The following is a 9142-nucleotide window of genomic DNA, read 5'->3' as shown; positions in this document are numbered from 1 at the left end:
CCACTGCATGTGTGTCTCTTTGTTACACTGGAGGGCCAAGGACTCCTCTCAAAATCTAATGCGATGGGGGTAAGAGAGACTAAACCTCAGAACCCAGCTTCCCACATCACTAGGATTACAGACCTGAGACTCCTATACTCAACTCATAGCTGCTTTTTTATACATAGTGTACTAAGTTTCATTCTATTCACTTCATAGACAGATATGAAAATATGTGTATATATTTATTCATCTATTTATAATCAGTATTATATATAGAATCAAAAAATATATTCATATAATTATAATCAAAGTTATATTACCACTTTCTCCAATAATGATTTACACTAGATTTGTGAAAAATATACTCAAGACTGAAAGTGATAAATGCCTTTGTAGTATGAAAAATCATATTCATTCTTATACATCATATAATATACTATAAAAATATAAAGAACATAACAAATATTTGCATATAACTGATTTAATAGTGGATTTTTTTCCTTCCTGACTTTGTCTTTGTCCATCTATGTAAGCCTTCTTTCTTCTATTGATGATGGCTTTTACTTTCCAATATAGGTATTTCCTATGTATTTTGTGAAATATTTTCAGCCCTAAGTACATTTTGGATATTATTGGAGCCAAATTTTTCTTCAATATTTCCCAAAGCACAATAAATATGTATACAGACTTGAATTCACTGTTGGAAGAGAGTCCCATATACCATTATAAACATTGTAGCATTTGTCACAATTGACAGAACTGCTTTCTAAGGACATCTGATCTGCTATGTCCTAGAGCTTTTGGAGCCACCTTATCACCTCATTCAGGCATGGCCTGGCTTCCTTGCCACTGCCTGTGCATTTAACAGTCCCCTTTATATCCATAAGTCTCTCTTGTACAGCCCCCTCTTACTCTGTGTTTTCCCACAAACAAAACAAGTGCATGGTGCTTGAGATTGTAGGTTGAAAAAAACCACATTTAGGATTCATGAATTGTATAACATAATATAAACATTGGCATTTTAATAACGTTAGAAAAATAAATAGAATGAACATTTTACAACAATAAGGACAAAAAGAAAAAGAAAAATTTTCCCAGGAAGAGGTGAAGGAATCTCGAAATCTAGATTGGCCTCTAAGTTGCCTTCAGGCAGCAATTCTGCCTCAGAGTCCTCAAAGAGATCTACTTCCTCATAAAAGATAGAATTTTTTCCTGAGTCGTGGGAGGGAGAGATTATAATTTCTCAATTGGATATTGGATCCCCTGCAGCAGGACAGATTATTCTGGATATTATGTGAGGACAGATTCCCTTTCGTCAACTGAAACTAGATTTTGGACCTCACTTATTGGTTTTCCTAAACATAGACTGGGTCATTTTCCATTGGCACACATTTATCCTGCACTCCAAAAAGAAAAGGTATGTACATATGACCAAATAAGTGAAATGAACCACAAGATAGGGACATAAGTGGTTTTTTCTTTCTTTCTCTTGTTTCTAACGTATTTACAATATATCATGTGATTTTTTTGTTCTTTGTATGTTCCTCCCCCATGGTATAACCGCTGTTTTCACTGTATGTAATGTCGATGCCATGCATATTTTATATATGCTTCTCTAATTTGTGGAGGGGAAGGGAAAAAACAAAATGCTTAAATAGAGATACAGGTTGACCCATTGTAATAATGAGATGCACAAGACACTTTGTGGAAAAACGATCATCAGAATTTAGGCGGGATCAGGGGGAGTGTAGCTGTGGAGGGGGGAGGGAAGGCATGATGGGGGATAAACAAAGGAGGAGGTAATAATGCTTGACAGGAAATGTACTCATCACCTAGATTATGTAACTGTAAACACTCTGTACATTATTTTTTACATTGAAAATGTATTAAAAAAGGTCAAAAGACCCAGAAATAAAACCACATACTTACAATCATCTGATGTTTGATAAAGGAGTGAAAGATGTACAGTGGAAAAACATAGCTTTGCCAGTTGCCTGTGGCTCATGCCTTTAATCCTAGCTACTCAGAAGGCTGAGATCTGAGGATCGTTGTTCAAGGCCAGCAGGGCCAGAGAAGACCATGAGACTCTTATCTCCAATAAAGCACAAGAAAATGGGAGGTGGAACTGTGGCTCAAGCACTAGCCTTAAGCTGAATATCTGAGGGACAGCGCTGAGGACCAGAGTTCAAGCCCCAAAACCAACACACAAACACACACACACACACACACACACACACACACACACACACACACACACACACACACACACACACAAATCATAGCCTTTTCAACAATTAGTGTTGGGAAAACTGGGCAGCTATAGTCAGAAAACTAGAAGTGGATCTCTGCTTGCACTGACATCAATTCAAAATGGATTAACTACCATAAAATCAGCCAAACTACTGTAACACAGAATACGGATGGCATTAGAAATTGTAGGTACAGGCATGGACTTCCTGAATAGAGTCCCAGGGACACAACAGATAGGATAGAGACCCAACAAATTGGACTACATCTAAGGAAAGAAATTCTTCAAAGACTAGGGACATAGCCACTAAACTAAAAAGACAACCAACAAATTGGGAAAAGATATTTACCTGCAATACATCAGACAAAGGGCTAATATTCAATGTATACATGGATTTCAGGAAACTACCCCTCCCAAACCTAATAAACCAATCACTAAATGGGCAAGGAGGTAAGGAGAGACTTCTCAGAAGAAGAGGTAAATATGGCAAAGAAACATCAGAAAAGGTTCATCATCCCTGGCCATAAAAATGTAAATCAAAGCAATCCTGAGGTACCATCTTACCCAAATATTCTGAATTCTGAAAACAAATGCTGTTGGGAAGTGGATGAAAAGGAATCCTACTGCACTGGTGGTGGGAATGTATACTAATACAACCACTCTGGAAAGCAGTCTGGAAGTTGCTCAAAAATCTAAATACAGGCCTTCTCTAATACCATCCCATACCAGTTCTAGGCATCTAACCTGAGAATCATGAACCATAATATGACAAGGACACTTGCATAACCATGTTCCTTGCTGCTCAATTCACAGTGCCAAGTTATGTACAAAACTCAGATGCCCCACAATAAATAAATGGATCCAATAATTATGCTATCTATATACAATGAAATTTTACAGAAAGAGCCATTAGAAAGAAAAAAATAATGTCATTTGCAAGGAAATGGATGGAACTAGAATAAATCATGTTAAGAAAGTTAAGCCAAGATCATAGAGACAAATGGCACATTTTCTCCCTGATATGTGAAAGTTAGATTTAAAACTCAAGGGGATATGACAATCTGTACATGATTCTAGGCATCATATATAATAAGAACAGAAGAGGACAGGCTTTGGAGAAAATCACAAAATTGTAATACCCAAGCACCTCTTCTTATGTGTATAAAACAATACATATAACTGAATAAAATTACAAAGATAAGGAAACAAAGGAACTTGTCTTAATTCATCTATTCATTTTGTGATGACTCTTTATTCTTAACCCAATATACATTATATAATATGCGTGCACATCTAAGGAAAGATAGGGGAAGGGTACAGAATCAGTGAAAAGTGGATGAAAAATTGCAGCAGTAGAGCCCACTGGCTGTACTGGACATTGTTGAAAGTGAACTATGGAACTCGAGGGTCTAGATGGGAGGGAGGAAATGGATGAGAATGGGGGAACAGATGAGACTAGGTAAAAGGAAGAAAATGTACTAGTTACCTGACATAGAGAAAGGTAACCATGCTGTATATCACCACTAAAACAGCAATATTTGTTTTTTTTTAAAAAGAAAATAGTTCCCAAATGAGAATATGAAAAAAGTGAAATACAGGGCAGATAATTCTTTTTTTTAAGTCCTTGGTACCTGAAAGTTTCAATCATTAGCTATTGTCCTACAAACTGAGTCATGCCTCTAAACCCAAAAGTCCTTACAATATTCATTTTTTTTGTCCTTGATTTCTTCACATTGTCTATTTACTTTTCAGTGTGTGTGTGTGTGTGTGTGTGTGTGTGTGTGTGTGTGTGTGTGTGTGTGTGTGTGTGTGTGTGTGTGTGTGCCAGAAATGGAGCTTGAACTCAGGATCTAGGTGCTGTCCCTGAGATTCTTTTTTGCTCAAGAGTGCACTCTACCACTTGAGCCAAAGCTTCACTTCTGGATTTTCTTGAGCAGTTTATTGGAGATAAAAGACTCACACAAACGTTTTTGCACCACTACATTCAAATCATCATCTTCAGATCTTAGCCTCTGGAGTAGCTAGGATTACAGGCATGATCTAAGGTATCTGCCTTATTAATTGTTGCTTTTTCAAAAAAGCTGGTGCCAGTGGCTCATGCCTGTAATCGTAGCAACTCAGGCGGCTGAGATCTGATAATCGAGGTTTAAAGACAACCTGAGTAAGAAAGTCTGTTAGACTATTATCTCATTAACTGGTTACCCCTTCCCCAACTCCTTGGCCGGAGGTCCATCCAGTGGCGCCAACCCAAACAGCATCAACAGAGACAGAGACTGAGGTGAAACACACAGAGCCATCACCACCCTGCCCAGCCCACAACCATCTCAACTGAACTCTGATTGCAATGGCAACCAATGACCTACATCACACAGAAACAACAACTAACTCCAGGGTGAGTACTCCCCAGGGGACAGTGTATCCCTCAAGGGAGACCAGAACTGGTGGGAATCCCCAGACCCTGACCCAGACTCCTCCCCCACAGGATCCACTTAAACTGGGAATAGTTTGAGAGCTCCACCAGCCCATGGAGCACACCCAGCTGGCCAGGCTAGAGCAAGAGCGCCCCTGGAAGGGAGCGCAAATGCCCAAGCCAGGAACAGTGCCCCTGGGTCAAAACAGCCTACAGTGGAAGAAATTTGAAATGTGTACTCCAGGCTGTGTAACCTAGGCAGGATACACAGCAGCACAGGTCCAACTAGCATGCCCCAGGGCAGGGGCCGGGACAAGGCCTGGGGATCCAGTGCCTGAGCAACACAACCAACTCTTCCCAACTGAATTCAGAAGCTTAGCATATGCCTCAGCAGAGGGGGGAAAAACAAGGAACTGCACCCGCCTTGGAATCATGCCTCTGACAGCAAAAGATCAGGGGTCCAGCACAAGAGAACCAGAAGCCAAAACCCAACCAGAACCCGACCCATATATCCTAGGCTGGTTATTGGACAACGCAGGCCGCCAGCACCTGATAATAGTCAGGAGGTCAGGCTGGTAAGGTGGCTCAGGATTAGAGTGCTTGTCTTGTGTGCATGAGGTCCTGGATCTGATTCCCAAACGCCATATATGCAGAAAGGGCCAGAAGTCGTGCTGTGGCTCTAATGGTAGGGCACCAGCCTTAAGCTGAAGAGCTGAGGGACAGCGCCCAGGCCCAGAGTTCAAGCCCACAACCGGCCAAAAAAAAAATCAGGAGCCCATAGCAGACTCCAGCAAATGGGAGAGTACATCCAGCACATCCGATCTCACCAAGAGCACCTGTTGGAATAAACAGGAACATTCTAGGCTGCTCAACCCTTCTATAGGTGGGAACTGCCATTGTTCTACAGCAGAGAGCTGAGAACAGAACCCTACATCGGTCAGAGTAGAAGCTAGAGGTTGGCCACCAACAGAACTGAGACCAGGCAGGTATAATCTCTCTCTACCAGCACAGAAACAGCAACCAAGCAAAGCAGACATCTATTGACCAAAACAAAATTTCAGATTAGTCTACAATAATCCCTGAAAATAACAGAAAAAAATTACAAGCCTTATCAACACCCTATATAGCAAGCTACCCCCAAAAGCCAGCAGCTACGCAGGGGAGAGGCCCAGTGGGAGCAAAGCAGGAATGGAAGACAAAGTTACATCCAAGAGATGCAGTAGGTAATGACTCAAGAATTAAAGTGAGAAATAGACCAGAAATTTAAAGAACACAGGGACAAAATATTGAAAGTGATGCAAGGTATCACACAGGAGGTGCATGCAAAAATAGAGGCAGTACACACCTCACTAAAAGGTGAGATTAGTACAAACACAGAGGCAGCACAGACCTCACTAAGAGGTGAGATTAGTACAAAAATAGAGGTAGCACACACCTCATTAAGAGGTGAGATTAGTACTTGGAGAACCAACATTGAATCCAGAAATGAGTCCATGCAAACCACAATGGAAGCTGTAGTTAACAGAGTGAACAAAATGGAATGTAGAGTGTCAGATACAGAAGACAGAATACACCAACTGGACCAAAAAATCTCAGATATGGAAAAAAATCACTTAAATTATGCCAAAGGGAAATCCAAGAGCAAGCAGATAGTTCCAGGAAATTTAACCTTCATATAATTCGAGTGGACAAAAGTGAGGAATATCAAAGCAAGCGAATGCAACACCTATTCAAAAAGATAATCTGTGAAACTTTCCCCCATCTCAAAAAAGAACAAGTTACCTACATAACAGAAGCATATAGAATACCAAAGAAGCAAGATCCCAGGAGAAACACTTCTAGACACATTATAGTAAAAAATGGTAGATCTGAAAAATAAGGAAACAATCTTGCATGCAGCAAAAATGAAGAAGCAGGTATACTACAATGGGAAAAAATTAAATCAATGCAGATCTCTCCACACAGACACTGAATGCAAAAAAGGCCTGGGGAAGTACCATACGAGCCCTGAGAGTCAATAACTGCCAACCCAGACTGATATAACTGGCAAAGCTAGCATTCACAGTGGATGGAGAACTGAAAAACTTTAAAAGTAAAGGAAAAATAAATCAATACATAAACATTAAGCCAGCATTACAAAGAATACAATAGGGGGAACACAACCTGAAGAAAGCAACCAGGAACAGGGACCCACACCAGACAGGCTTTAATAGAATTCTAACTGAGCAAGCACAGAAGGAAAGGAAAGAAGAAAATCTTATAGAAACAGGGCATGACAGGGACCACAATGCATCTCTCTGTATTATCTCTTAATATTAACGGTCTTAATTCACCAATCAAAAGAAAAAGAACTCCAGATTGGATCAGAAAACATGACCCATCCATTTTAGCCTTCAGGAGACCCACTTCTCATCCAAACATACAAACTCGGAGTGAAGGGTTGGAAAAGGATCTACCAATCAGATGCCCCCAGTAAGAAAGCAGGAGTAGCTATCCTGATATCTAACAAAATAAACTTTTCATTAAAATCAATAGAAAAAGACAAAGAAGGACACTACATATTAATACAGGGAACAATCCAGGAGGAGGATATTATCATTATTAACTTATATTCCCCACACATTGGCGCACCAAAATATGTTAAGCAAACTTACAGAATAAAATAGATCCCAATACAATAATACTAGGAGACTTTAACACACCACTCTCACCAAAGGACAGGTCTACCAAAGAGAGGATTGGCAAAGAAGCTACTGAATTGAGTGAAGCCAAAAGCAGAACTAACTGAAATCTACCCAGTATTTCACCCTAAAACAACAATACACATTCTTCTCAGCAGCTCATGGCACTTTCTCCAAAATCATAGTTCATGCAAGGAACTTAAGCAGATACAAGGGGATTGACCGAATCCCGTGTCCTGTCCAAACACAGTGGAATCAAGCTACTTGTCAATAATAAATCAAACCGTAGAAATTATTCAAATACATCAAAATTCAACAGCACACTTCTATGAAAAACCTGGGTAACAGAAGAACTTAAAGAAGAAATTAAAAAGTTCCTACAACTCAATGAAAATGAAGATACATCACAAAGAAACTTGTGGGACACAGCAAAAGCAGTCTTAAGGGGCAGATTTATTACCTTCAGTGCCCACATCAAGAAAATAGACAGACCAAGTAAAAAATCTCATATTGCAATCAAAACAGCTAGAAAAACATGAAAAAATGGTACCCAACGTTACTAGACAAAGCCAATCAAACTAATAGCTGAAAATTAATGAAATAGAGAATAGGAAAATAATAGATAAAATTAATAAAACAAAAATCTGTTTCTTTGAAAAAATAAGTAAAATTGATGGACCGTTGGCAAGATTAATTAAGAAAAGAAGAGAGGAAACCCAAATTAACAAGATCAGGGATGCCATAGGAAAAATCACAAGTAGCCAGGATATCTGAACAATTATAAAGGAGTCTTTTCAAAAGTTATATTTTCTAAACAAAGAAAACCTGGCAGAAATGGATGCATTTTTACAGAAACAGAAGTTCCCCAAACTGAGCAAAGAAGAAGTAAATCAATTAGCCACTATGTCACAATGAGATGCAGGAAGCAATCAGAAGTCTTCCAATAAGGAAAAGCCCAAGAATAGATGGATTCACAACAGAATTCTATAAAACCTATACAGAGGAAGTAATACCCATATTCCTCAAACTCTTCAGAGAAACAGAGAAGGAGGGAACTATCCCAAACTCATTCTATGACGCCAATATTACACTCATCCCCAAATCAGGCAAAAACTCAACCAAAAAAGAGAATTGGACAAATTTCCTTCAAAGACCCTTAACAAAATTCTAGCTAACAGAATCCAGAAAACACACACAAAATAATCATACACTATGACCAGGTGGGCTTCATCCTAGAGATGCAGGGATGGTTTAACATACATAGGTCAATAAATGTAATCCAACACATCAACAGAGCCAAGTCAAGATTGACGTGCTTATCTCCAAAGACACAGAAAAGGCTTTTGGTAAAATACAACATTCATTTATGTTAAAAGCTGTGGAGAAAATAGGAACAGAAGGAACATTTCTTTTTTTTTTTTTTGTCGGTCGTGGGGCTTGAACTTTTGGCCTGGGCGCTGTCCCTCAGCTCTTCAGCTCAAGGCGAGTGCTCTACCACTAAAGCTACAGCGCCACTTCCAGAAGGAACATTTCTTAAAACAATGAAAGCCATACACAACAGACCAATACCCAATATAATAAGTAATAGGGAAAAGCTACTACCAATTCTCCTAAAATCAGGAACAAGGCAAAGATGCCCACTCTCTCCACTCCTCTTCAATATAGTCCTGGCACAATTAGCCAGGACAATAAGGCAAGACAAAGACATTAAAGGGATCCTCATAGGGAAAGAAGAAGTTAAACTATCCCTTTGTGCAGATGAAACGACACTGTATCTTCATAACCCCAAAAACTCAGCCAAACATACAAACAAATTCAGAG

Source organism: Dipodomys merriami, unplaced genomic scaffold, assembly GCF_024711535.1.
Source record: "Dipodomys merriami isolate MVZ:Mamm:240054 unplaced genomic scaffold, mDipMer1.0.p SCAF_775, whole genome shotgun sequence".
In the NCBI taxonomy this organism is placed as follows: Eukaryota; Metazoa; Chordata; class Mammalia; order Rodentia; family Heteromyidae; genus Dipodomys; species Dipodomys merriami.
This window is presented reverse-complemented; position numbering follows the sequence as displayed.